This window comes from Sander lucioperca, chromosome 14 (genome assembly GCF_008315115.2).
Source record: "Sander lucioperca isolate FBNREF2018 chromosome 14, SLUC_FBN_1.2, whole genome shotgun sequence".
Lineage (NCBI taxonomy): Eukaryota > Metazoa > Chordata > Actinopteri > Perciformes > Percidae > Sander > Sander lucioperca.
Genome location: NC_050186.1, coordinates 5,807,191 through 5,820,834, shown reverse-complemented (window position 1 = coordinate 5,820,834; position 13,644 = coordinate 5,807,191). Strand labels below are relative to the sequence as shown.

The 13,644-nt window shown below is 38.9% G+C and overlaps 1 protein-coding gene across 1 annotated transcript in view; it reads right to left on the bottom strand.

Annotated features, from left to right (window-relative positions):
• LOC118493082 (astrotactin-2) overlaps positions 1 to 13,644 on the bottom strand; it is a 200,427-nt gene that overhangs the window by 148,429 nt on the left and 38,354 nt on the right. The gene's annotated exons all lie outside the window — the stretch shown is intronic.

The following is a 13,644-nucleotide window of genomic DNA, read 5'->3' as shown; positions in this document are numbered from 1 at the left end:
TGAACTCTTAAATAGCTGGACAGACTTCTTAGGCTGTCATAATTGTGTGCATTTGTGCAGCTGGCTCGGGGAGAATTACTGTCAAGCCACTGCATTTCTTAACTGCTTTGATGAAATCTTCATGACTACCACTTTTTCACCCATGGTATTATTCAGAAATGTATCTAAATTCGAAAACAAGTGGCGAGCATCACAAATGTTTTACATTCAATACAATCAATACAGCACTTGTCAGGCATTTTCTTATCAGGCATTAAACACAGACACAAAAAAAACTCTACAAATGGGAAGGCAATTGATTTATCAAGCTCAATTAAATTCATATGTTCAAAGCAATTGTAGAAATGCTGTCTCACCATTCAATGTCCTCTGCTTATCTGCATAAATCATCAAACATTTTGCACCAATCAAAACCATTAGCTCCAGGCCATTGCTGGCATTAAGTATCAAGCATCAAAGGAAAAGCGCAGGGGGATCTCTAGTATATCTCGATATGGATCATGGCACAAGAATCTAATACTATCAAGTGGGAGTGGTTGTTCAGGAGAGAAGTACTGAGAAGCCTCAGGGAGCCTTAGATTGCAAGGCTTGATACAGTATTTGTCATGCGGCTGGGTGACAAGGGCATAGACAACTGCTGACATCTCCTATCAGCGGCAGGTAGCAAATGACAAATGGCGTTCGGTGCAGCTGGTTATTAACCCACTGACTCTGGGTCAAAGGACATGGACGGCAGGGGAGGGTTATGTGAGCTATGTGCTCAATAGTGCCATGGGCCCTAAGGTGCAGGGAGGGAGCATGCAGAGCAGACATCCCCTCAGAAAATGATGAAACTCCTAACATGGGATATATAGACCTCATATTATTATGCTACATTAACTAATAGGCAACATACTTAAATATACAGTAGGGCTGCAATTAAAAATTATTTTCCTCATGCTTTCCTTTTTCCTGAATTGATCTGATTATTATTTTTTTCAATTAATCAATTATTTAGTCTATAAAATGTCAGAAAATAGGGAAAAATGACCAGAACCAAGCTCAATAAATCCTCACATGTGCAAAGCAGTAACCAGTAAATGTTTCTTTTTTCTTCAAACATTATTTATATGATTAAACTTTTTTTTTTTTTTTAACTGTTGTCCAATAATTTACTGAATATCGACTCATGGACTATTTCAGCATTAAGACAATATAAAAACATTATCTTATATTCTAATACACCCTTTTAAAGTACACTTTAAACATCATCCCCTCTTGTACTGTAACAGTAAAGTGTTCTATACTTTTGCTGTCTACGTATTTTGTAGGGTGTGAAATTATTAAATGCCATAACTGCTGGCTATTCAACTCTTTCTTTAATCTGTGGGCTGAATACACACTGCTTGACCTTTCACCTTGACAGGAGATAAAGCTTGGACTGCTGGTCCAACAGTGAGGTGCCTCCCGCCATCTGTTACGGTTTTAAACAGAGCTCATCAAGCTCCTGTCAAATTTACCTTGGAATATTTCTCACGTGCTTTATGTGCATTTCAGAAAGCTTTAAATACCTCTGAGCACAAAGCTGACACTTATTTTGATCCAAATTAAAAGTGATTTTCATGTCAACAACTGAACAACTGAAAAGCAAGTCTTGCAGTAACAAAAGCAATCGTATGCAGGATGGACGGACAGTAATAGACTTTCGAGGGCTGTTACCTACCTTTGTACGATTGTTATGTAGATGAGGAATCTCAGTAAGCATGCTATTTAAAGACAAAAGGGTTGTGTGGAGTGTGTGTGTGTGTGTGTGTGTGTGTGTGTGTGTGTCCTTGTCTTCTGTGCTATGAGGCTTGTCATTGGGCACCTGGCCAGATGATAGTGGGATATAGGTGTATGGCCTCAAGGTCTGCTAGTAATTCATTAGGAGTAACATTATTAATGTGTATATGTGCATGATTATGTGTGTACGTGCATACTGTATATATGTGACTGAGGCCAGTATGCTCCTAGCAAGGGTGTCAGCAATGCAGTGTCTCCAAAACTGAGTCCAAGGACAACCCAAAGGAATGCCATAGTGAACATTACATAAGAAAAACTGTATTTATTAACCTTGTGGATCACAGAGAAATGGTGACACAACATAATGTTAGGATTCTTACAGGGTAAAACAGCTTATTTCAAGTACTTTATTTACGGATTATCAGCATTGTGGTCATAAAGCTCCAGTCGGAGAGAGACAAAAAGACATTAGGCTGTCATATTATTCAAAAACTGCTCAAATAACAAAAAAGTGGGGACTGGCTTTGCAGAATCATGCATTTATCTGAATCTATAAGCCACCATTGAGGTTGCTGGCTGCATTACTGATTTTTTCAAAGCATACACTACATGTAGTGTACCAGTATAGAGGTTCTAAATTAATTTCAGTCAACAAAAAAATCAATGCGAAAATTACTTTAGGCAACCCCTCCCCCTGGTTTCCCTTCAGCCCACGTTGGGCGCTCTCATTGGCTGTAGCTCCCCAGCAGAGTCACCGACACAGGGGACAGTTTACACATCACACTTGAGCGTGTGTATGCGAGCGCCGAGCCAATGATGATTTGCCTCCGATTTGGGGCTTTTGTCAAAGAGCTCCTAAAACTGTTGGCTAGCGGAAAATCAGGGCTGAAGTCCTGTAGTGGGCACTTGCCATTAGAAAGACAACGTCAGTGAACCTACGCTCACCTTGAAGTCAATTGTGGAGTGATAGTATAGCTCTTAGTAATAGTGCAATATGCAGTGTAATAATAGCTGTTTTAAAAAGATAATTTCATCTGCAAAAAAGCATTGCAATGATGAGTAAACATAGATGTCAGGAAAAGGATCACGTGAATTTCCTCGTTTCTTGCATGAAAAAAGTAAATCCTGATTTAGTTTATTCAGCCCATACAAGTTTATTTTCATACCATAAGGAAGTGAATCGAAGCAAATGGTGCATGAAATGAAGGAAATGAAGTATGATACAGTATGTTTTTGAAAGTAGTTGTAAGGCAATTAGACAAGCAGTAATATAAAGTATACAGGATGTAATCCATCGTTATGGCCTTTGAAAAGTATCAATTCAAAACTGGACAATATACTCTACCTTCATCCTCAGGAATTCATGCTGAACACTGTGCACAATTTAAATATTTCTCCTAATTCTTTTTTTTTTTTGGTTGATTGTGAAAGGTTTCTTTACTGAGTGAGTAAATTCAAAGTAGTTTCACAAGTAGTTTTGCAGGGTGGTAGATAGGGTTGGGTATCGTTTGGGTTTTTTCCGATACCGGTGCTAAAACGATACTTTTAAAATGGTGCCGGTGCCTAAACGGTGCCTGACCCGGTGCCTGAACCGAAATATAATATATTTATAATGTATATAATATAAAATATAAAAAAGGAGCACAAAACGACAGTTGGCGACATTTAAGAACGGCTTGTTTATTGCTAAGGCCATATGGTCACAATTAAATGATTGATTAATAATGTAATAACAATAACTTATAACAATGACTTATTTCACCAGTAAATTGCTAGTAAACGACAAAAACAAGCACCAGATGGGAAAAGGGTATTATACAATAACTTAAAATGCACCACAAGGCTGGCGAGTTTCAAGTAAACGCACCGTCTGTGTTGTTTTTCTGACAACGGCAGCTGCCTGCAGACTGCTACGTCCCGGTGTTGGAATCCTCTACAGGGAAATTCCGTCACACTTTACACCGCTTAACGTAAGCTGTCAGCATTTCAACCATTGTGTTTAATCCAGCTACTAGCTAAAGGTAACGTAGTGTCCTGTGCAGCGATGTTTCTGAAAAAAAAAAGTCAGGCACCGAAATTTTCGTTCTTATTCGGTCTCGTTACTACTGTTTACGTCGGAACCGGTGCCCTATTGGCACCGCGTTTCGGTACCCAACCCTAGTGGCAGAGCAACAAACTGAACCAAGTGATGCTGATCTGCAGCGCTCTGCATTACATTTTTAATCACTCTTCTCCAGTCCCTTTGTAGTAAGATCTGTTTTGGACACGACACAGTTTATAAAAGTTCATAGCTTGCCATGATGTTATCTTGCGTTGCTCCGTGTACAGTGATGCAGCTAAAAAAATGGCAGTAATTCAACTGAAAATAATTTTATTAGAGTCAGGTCTCCTTGACTGATTATTAGGATAATTGAGGTTTAGGAAGCATCATAATGTTTTCCAATTATTACTGGAAGAGTTCAAAATAAAACTGAGGCAGAAAAGCTGTAACAACAAATATGCAAATATGGTTTAGTTCCCTTTTACTTTTCATAAAGTTTGCATAACAGTTGGCACATATATTATAAGCTTAACCCAAAACCTTCATAGAGCCTTCTGACTCTGTTAAGTCCTCTTTGCAGGTGCTTAAGATGAAGAGAAATCTTTTGAACACTCAATGTCAGCAGAATTCTTATTATAAGAGCCGGTGATCATATAAGTGCTCACTCTGCAACTTACTGTGGTTTTCTTCATTCCTTTTCCTTTCTTCTCTCCTTTAAGATCTTTTATCTATTCTTCATCATTTGCATGGTTTGTCTAGAAGTGCTGAGATCAATTTTGAGTTTCTACTCTAGTTTTCACATTCTTTAAATGTTGCCTTGAGCAAGAGTCATTTTCACTTAGCACAGTCTCTCATAGTTGGATATTTGATGAGATGAGGTTGCCCACAACCACTGAGTAAGAACATGAAGGCCTGGAAACCACTACACAGCAGAGAAACCCTGAATACTTGCATCCTAAATGCATGCTGCTCACCGTTTGCTAGCAGGTTCGCTATATCTTTAACTTTATATGGTGATAATATGTTGATATTGTGTTTTTACAGCTCATTTACGCTGGCCCCCAAGTGGCCAAAATTATCAATTAATGCAGGTTTAAGCAGGTTGGTTGTACAGATCAGTTGACTCCTTCTTTACCAACCTCTGTCACTAGAAGGGCCAGCTAGTATCAATATCAGCCCGTGAAGTGTAGTTACTGTTTAACTTACAGCCTGTCCTCTTCTAAAAGTAAAAACAATTTTAAAGAAAAAAAAACTCACCTTTGTAAGATTTACAAACTGTGGGATCAATATTTTGATCCTAAAAGTAAAACAATCCTGAAACTAAATATACATTTGCTGTTCCAACATTTCAGTGTTTGAATAAGTAGGGATTAGTAGTTCCTCATTCTGAAGAACAGGGGAAAGACTGCTATGATGTCATTCAGAGACAAATTCTGGAGCTGCTCCACTGATCAGGAATAAAAAATAAAGAAATCATTTAACAGTATTACGGTACTGGTGATTTAAATCAGATATAGGCATATTTTCTGAATCACAGCTGGAACTCATTTAAACAGAATGTCTGAAGATTTCTACGAGCCCACAGAGTCAAAACCTACTTCAGTGTCAATGGACCATCACCCAAACCTATTACCTCAATACATCTTCAATTCAATCCTCAATACTATTTTTTCCAGCTAGGGAGATGGTAGTCTGTTTGGAGAAGCCGTACTCGCATTACAGTCTGACATTTTTTTGAAATAATACATTCAACATCATCACTACCAATTATAGCAAAATCAGGCTGTGTCATGACAATCACTATCAAGGTTGCACTGCCTCCAACAGTCTGACAGACCGCAGACATGGGTTAAAAACAGAACAAATTCCAGCATTCAAATATATTGTCCTAGGAGCTGACAAACATTACTTACACAGTCTTCTGCCCCCCCCACACAACAACACGCGTTTGCGAAAGGTTGGCTCTCGTCAGTTTAAAGGTGATCATAGCAGTACAGAGTCAGTGATTGTGCAAGCCTGACAGCTCCATGACAGTTTGTCAGCTCGGCAACAAGCCCATGTCATCAACATTTACTGTGATGAAAGCTGGCACCCTAAAGGCACTTTGCTGCCTGTAATTACATACGTGGCATAAAGCGTCTGGCTTCCATTGACTGTGCCCCACATCTCATTGCTCAGGCTGCCTATAGTAAGGATGACAGATGAACATTCAATAATTCATACGAGAGAATACAGATGGATTCACTGGTTTCAAATATCTCGGCCCAAAATGAAAGTAAGGACAGAAAAGAAGAGGTGAGAGTATATGAAAGAGAGAGACAAGCAGACAGAGACATAAAGGGGAAGGGGATTTATCAGTCTGACAGTCATCAAAATTGTTCAAGAATAATAGCATACCTCCTACACATTCAAATTGTGCCTCAAACGTCTCTGTCACCTGTGACTGTGACAATGGCAAATTCTACACATTTTCACTTTTTAACTTTACACTACTCTCAGCTGTCGACGGAACGGTTTATCAGCAGCAAAACAAACAGGCTGAAAGAAATTCACCCGATTAGCTACTAAATGGTCTTGATGTCATATCCTTCCATTCCCCAAATGCTAATTGTGCCATTACCATTTAAAAATGACCTGATGGGAGCTATGGAATATTTAGGCAAATACAGGATGAGCTACAAAAGGCATGCAGGGTGCCCCTTTTTAATTAAACACCCATGTAACAAAATGCCACCCTAATGTCTCATTACAAACACTAATGAAATAGCTGGCATTCACATAAAGACCATTGAAAATGAACACAATTAAAAATGCATCAAGACTTTTCTTTTCCAGGAAATGTAAGAGTGTTTTCTACACAGGCCTAACACACAGTGGGATAATGTGCATGGGTGTGTGTTCTTGTTAAAAATATCAGTCTAGCTCCAGTATCAAATTAATTGGTCCATGTTGTTTTCTCACAATCAATGAGCCATACCTAAGTTTATTCGGAAGAAGGGAGAGGCCCACATTTTTAGGCAGTGTTGGTGGAATTCTTCTATGTGCGTTAAAAGTCAAATTGCGTTGTTATTACCTGCCCAAATAAAGTCAGTAAACACACATTTAAACATTTGATCCCATGAAGCTCAAGAAAATATGACAGGGAAAGCGGGAAGAAAAAATGTTGGTGCAAATTTTGATAGGTTGGATTTCAATAATCGAGGAGTAGAAAAGCATGAACCCTTCATGTTTCTGATAAATTTGAATTAGAATTTCCAATTTGGAACTGGTACAAAATACCTAAAAAAGGTACTCTCAGCCACATTGCCAACAAAAAAAAAATCTATCCACTGTGAAAGACAACCAATGTCAAGCAAATTTGAAATTCTAATTATAACAACAAAACATAATTATTAAAATCCAATGGCTGTCTGCACGCTAAATCAAAGATCTAAAACTGAGGTATGCTTTGGAAAAGGTATTCCTTCCCCCGCTTTGCTCTTGTTTCTGTAGTAACATGAGTAATAACATGAAAGGTGATTTTAACGATAATCTAACATCTACTGTATAGTACTGGAATTTCTATTAGGGCTGCACAATATATCTTTTTTTATCGTCATCGAGATATCAACTGGTGTAATAAACACATTGTGAAAGGCTGCGACATATTGCGAAAGACACTCAGAGATTTTATGATATAGTTAAAAAGAAAATATCAGTAGAAAACTGCACTTTAAAATGTAACAGTTATTCTTTTTTTAGTGGTGCCTTTTATATTCAATTCAATGTTCAATTTGATTAATAAAGGAACAATGGAAATGATTTCTTCTCATTGGTTTTAAATTCAACAAGCAATTTGTTGTATTTGAACAGAATACTGAAAGCAGCAGAAATGCAGAACTAAGTACACTTAAATACCTGTTTATTTATCGCAAGTAATATCGTTATCGCAATATTAAAAACAAGCAAAGAAAAGAAAAGAAAAAGCTGTCAGTACTTTTCTCCTACATCCAGACACCTAATAACTGTAGACTGCTGTCTCTATACTTCCTAGCTCCATCAGCACTGTGGGATCCAATTCTGTTGACTCAACACCCGTTTCTCGAGTTGGCCTGTTTTCCACCTCACTTCCCAACATTCTACACACCGTAGAGGCCACTTTTTGACATTTCCCAAGACGAAATGTATAAGTAGCACTCACCACTGATAGTTTTCCTAACCACTAAATTAAAGCAGTTCATGAATGAATCTCATTTGATAATGTAAAACCATGTTCTGTGATGACTAAATTTATAATGGCAATTACTTCATGGACCGGTTATCTAAATCTGTGTCTGAATCAGTCACTGACAGACTGTCCTATTTACAATGACTAATGCTGTGCATTTCCAAATTTGTATGATTCTTGCTCTGCACACAGTGACACAGAAAACAGCCAGTTAATATTAGTGGAACAGGAGGAATGTTACAGGATTTGAGACAGTGAGACCAACTTTGTCCTTGGAGATTCTTAGTGGGGTCCTCTGAAGGATCCCCTGTTAACTAGAGGCCCTACCAGCGCCACTCAGGCCTTATCGCTGATGTCCACACCCACGCTAACTCCTACTGTGCTCAATCACAGCGGCAGCTGTTGGACTGCGTACTGACCACCTCCTACAGAAAACCAATCATATTTTCAGAGACACCACCAGTGAGCCTCCCAGCATGAAGGAGAAGGTGACTTATGACTTCAGAACACACAACCAAGGTGTGGCAGTAACAGTATTAGGCAGTCACAGCAAGTGTCTTAAAGAAAGTAGATATTTCATAATTTTCCCCAAAATAAACATCCCAGGAGTTAACAGAAAGTCAAAGCAATACAATGCATCTTGCTTCTGTAAGAGACCAATATAAATTTAATTTACAACAAAAAAATCCCAACATAGCCTTTCAGAAACATTGCTGAACATCGTCCTGCATATTTTCCAATAACAGATACAAATGCATGGTAAGAAATACATTATAGAACAGCCTTTGTTTTATAGTGGGGCTAACAGACGTCTTGGAACCTGTTGTGACAGTGTAAATAGAATAAACAAATAGCTGCTTGCCATTGGCCCCACTGCGGCACCGTGGGAGCTGGATTATCTCTCATTAGCGGTGAATACATTCGGCCGAGTGTGTTATTGTTCATGTTTATGCGTCTGTGTATGTGAGTATGTGCACATTTGGTTATGTACTGTTTGTGTGTGTATGTGCCTACATTGTTGCTCAAGGTCACCTCAATTATAAATTATTTACAACCGGTACTTTTTTTTAAAAAACCCCATTGCAGATTTTATCGTGCAATTAAGTCAAAATATCATTTTGGTTTTTCCAAGGAAATTAGCATCATTAACTCACTGAAAAACAGTGAAAGCGTAATTTATGTGTAGATCTATAAATGCTTTGTCCCTTGTGCTCTTCAGGATTAGTGAGGCAGAGTGCCAAGAAAAAAAGAAAAAGAAAAAAAGCAGGAGCCCTCCTACTCCTAATGTATTTAAAGTGACACATTAGTGGGATAAACAGTCCCCTTATCTGCTGAGTACATAGGCTTCTTCTAAAACACTACAATCCCATTAACAAGACCTATTCTGATTTCACATCTCTCTCTTACTATAATGTAAGGCTTTTCCACCGATGGGGGTTGTCTGCCAGTGCCAAAGTGGGAGGCTTGGATGTGATAGTACACACATTAAAATGTACTAATCCTTTGGTTTGGCCCCTTCAATTGAGACCTCAATCAAATAAGAAGAGTAGAATGCATTGACACTCACTCATGTCAACCCTTTCCCAAGGAAAGTCAAAATAAAAAATGCAAACATGTAGATCTGGCTGCCAACAAAACAAACAAGGCTTATGGCCTCAAGATATGTAATGTGGAGGGGCCTCACTGATAGTGAATGAGAAACAATGGAGTTTTCCTTCTGAAAAATATTTATTTCTGTTAAATTTGGGGGAAATTGAATTAGCCTGCCACAAATGACCATCTGCGGCGCAATAATTGCGTCACCTCAATTTTGAAATTTAGCAGGGTATTAACTAGAGGTCGACCGATTCATCGGTTTTGCCGATTAATCGGCACTGATAGTTGATTGGTGGAACTATCGTTATCGGCAAAAATCCATACCGAGTTTTTCCTGGTTGCATCCGTTGCTGGAGCGGCTGAGAAGCGTGCGCTGTCATTCATTACACAGTACGCGAGAGCTGAGAAGGGTCTGCTGGCATCATGCATTACAATAGCGGCCTCTAGAGGCGAAATAAAAACTATCACTGATGCCTCCTGTTGTTTATTTTCGACACGTGTTACTGCGCGCTGCATAGAGAGCATATGGTGTGCGGAGAAGGCTGACATCAGATGCGCGTTTAAAGCATCGACAGCAAAAAGGTATGTATACAGTACATTTTGTCATATCATTATAAAGTTATTAATTTGTTGAATAGATGCTGCATTAGTAGAGAAAGAACAGCACAACAGTATGTTTGCTTTCGAGGCTGAGATGACGCTAAACATTAGTAGTACGCTAACTTACCTCAAGCGGTTAAAACACTGACAAAAATAAACGCAAGTCCGACCCAAATGTCAGAATCAGAACCCTAAAGGATCGCCCTCGATCCCAAACGGCACCTCTGATTCATATTTAGATAATTTTATAACCGTTAAACGTAGAGACTTACTGATTGCTGCAGCTAAAAGCTAACGAGTTAGCCGTCACGGGGGTGTCATTGGTGTCTTTCTAGCATTTACAGGTGATTTTCTATCCAGCCTGGAACTTGTGCCTTTTTTCGGGGTTGTTGAGCATTAAATCCAAACTGTTACATCCGAGATTTATCCACTTGATGTCCATAATTCATCACGTTTTCGGTCATTTCTGCCGCTAACTCCGTGCTACCCATAGACAGTAGGTGCTACCGACAAGGGAATCTCCCATGATGCCTTTGTTTATGTTTTCAACCAATGGGAAGGCAGGTCCGTCACACATTACGCCTTATATGGGCATCCAAGCGAGAACAAAGAGTATAGTGGGAAAGATAGATCCCTCCAGATCAGAGATCGTCTGTTACCGTTCTAAACCGTTCTACAGAGAAGAATGGCGTCACTGTTTTGAGATTTGGCATACATTTGGGCATTTTTTGAAGAAATGTAAATAGTTTGTCCTTTTTATATGAATTATAATGCTCATTATGTTTATTTTTGCACTGGATGACTCCAAATATGTAGGAGAACTGTTTTAGACAACACACATGCTTGTGTGGCATTGCTGTGGGTGTAATATCAATAAAGAAGACATTATTATTTTGATTATTGGCAAAAGCGTCTGGACTTTTTTTTGAAACAATGTATGTATTTTGTCAACTGTATAAGTTATAAATACTATCGGTCGATTAATCGGTTATCGGCAAATACGGCCCAACCTAGCTATCAGTATCTGTAAAATCCACTATCGGTCGACCTCTAGTATTAACCAAGACTACAGATGAATAAATGAGCCCAGCCACAGTTAATTTCATTTATTTTAAGATCTGATGCGGTCTGTTTTGACATGTGTTGCGCATGTCTGGAAAGCAATGGGGTGCAAAAGAAAATGTTTCCTGCTGATGGACTTGGAATATTCATGGAAGAGAAGTACACATTTTGAACAAGAGTGTATTCATCCCAAAGAGGAAAGCTATATGTGAGGAAATACTGGGTAAACAGCCAAATATCATCAGTTCAACAAAAAGGTCAGTTATTGAATATGTTATGAATAAGATAACACTTTACAATAAGCGCAAGATTTATTTTCTTCCATTGACTATATTTTTGCTACAGATAAAAATAATTAATAACAGGCCTACTTACAGCAATGAGTATTACTGGTTGCTTCAATCACATTGCACATTGACCAAAGCTTAGTGGTTAGTGGGCTTAAGATTTGCGTGAGACTGGAAGACTGCTTTATGAGCCGTACCATCTTGGTGTCTGTGATGGCCCTGCTTGGTCTGTAGTTCCAAGGCCAGCAATAGTGGCCTTCACCAAAAGCAATGACCTTGCAATAGCAGATAATAATGGCCTTGTAACAACAGACCATGATGTGTTAAGTGTATTCAACTGAAAACACGCTGGTCAAGGATGAATTTATAGTGGTAATTCAACTGGGACTCTTCTATATCCCAGAATACAGTTGGGGAGAAGGAGAAAATCATAAAAAGATTGGTCAAGGATTTGATATATAATAGGTCATGCCCGTCAAGGGTTGCCACATGGGATGTTTCTGTCCACAGCTAGCTCCCTCTTCGTTCAGGCTCCTTTCTGTTGTATTATAATTCTCTTGCTGGACTTGGCTCTGCCAACTAACTTCACCCTTAAATAGCTTCAGGATTAGAAATCAAGTCCCGCTCTACTAATTGTGTACACCATCAAGGATTCTGTTGTAAAGTGTTGACTCAGCTGCTTCTACTGTTCTTGTTTTGTCTTAGAGGGTCAGAGGGTGATGCCACACAGGCATGTTGGCAATCTCAGCCCCTTCAAGTGATACCAGTTATCCAATGCTTAGACAGGTACTTTGAAATCTGGGTGATTCCACGCAGGCAGAGCCATACCTTAACCTTTCAGCAAAAGTCTGCACATTTGGACATGTTTCAGCCAGCCTTGGCACGAGCCCACGATTGCTGCTGTGTCCCTCAGGCTGTTCTTTTGCCCCCTAATGCATTTTGTCATAGTACTGGCACTAAAACTTTGCAAGGTAAATGGAAATCAGTCTGACTATTTTCTTCCTAAAAAGGAATTGATCTAGCTTGACATGATAAGCTTGACACCTCGCCAGCTGCTTGGAGGATCTGTCTTCTGCCTGGCACAGACTCGGTGGTGACATACATGAAGGTCTTAATCAGTCTTGACCAGTATGGTCACTACAATAGTGTATCCTTTAATGACTTTATTGCCAAGCCTGTGGAAAAGCAACAATAGTGTGCCGGATAGGGAGATATCATTACAGATCTAATACTAAAATCAGCACTCCATCATGGGTAGACTTTTGAAAAAGATGGGCCTGAATTGAATGCTTAGCGCTATTATTGTTTTTTTGCTGTGCTTTTTATGCTGAAGAAACATTTTCTGTTTTCAAAACAAAATCACCAGAGGGCAAATCTTCTGTTAATACCTGCTCTGACAACAATATATAACTCTAAGAAGTGGGTGAGACAGGGCTTTTATTTAAAATATTAGAGGAACAAGGATATATGTAAACATAGCTAGTGTAAATGGAAATATTCTTGGCGATGTACTGTATGCTATAGATCCCTACATCCTCTATTTTCTGTACTATATGCTTTACCCAATTCCATAATGGATCATCAGGTAAAATGCTAAACTGTTAGTCTAGACAAGCAACGTACTAAATCTTGCACCATGGCTCAGCCATTGTTGTACACTTTTTCATTGGCATGTTTCATGAATCTCTGCCACTGACTGCTGGCAAAATCTCTCCTGTCATCAGTAATCTTGAAGTCACTTAAATCATTTATTTTCAAGTATCTTCTTTAACTTAAAGGTTCTAGGTCTGGCTCCTAGTCAGTATTTCTTGTTACAACATCTAAAGTGTTGTGTTGCTTGCAGTGGTGCATTACATTCTCAACTGCTGGATTTTGAGGCATTTACTATTTACTTGTCTATTACCATGTTAACCTTGAATCTTTGTGATTATCTCCCCCCCTAGTCCCGTGAGGCTTTGTTTGTTGTAAGGGCGTTGCTAAGTGTGGCCTTTTCTAAACAGAAGTTTGGGCTGACAATTCACTGCCCCAGCTGCCCTTTTCCCATCTCTCTAGTAATTTCAAAATTTTTCTTTTGTCAACTTTGCACCATG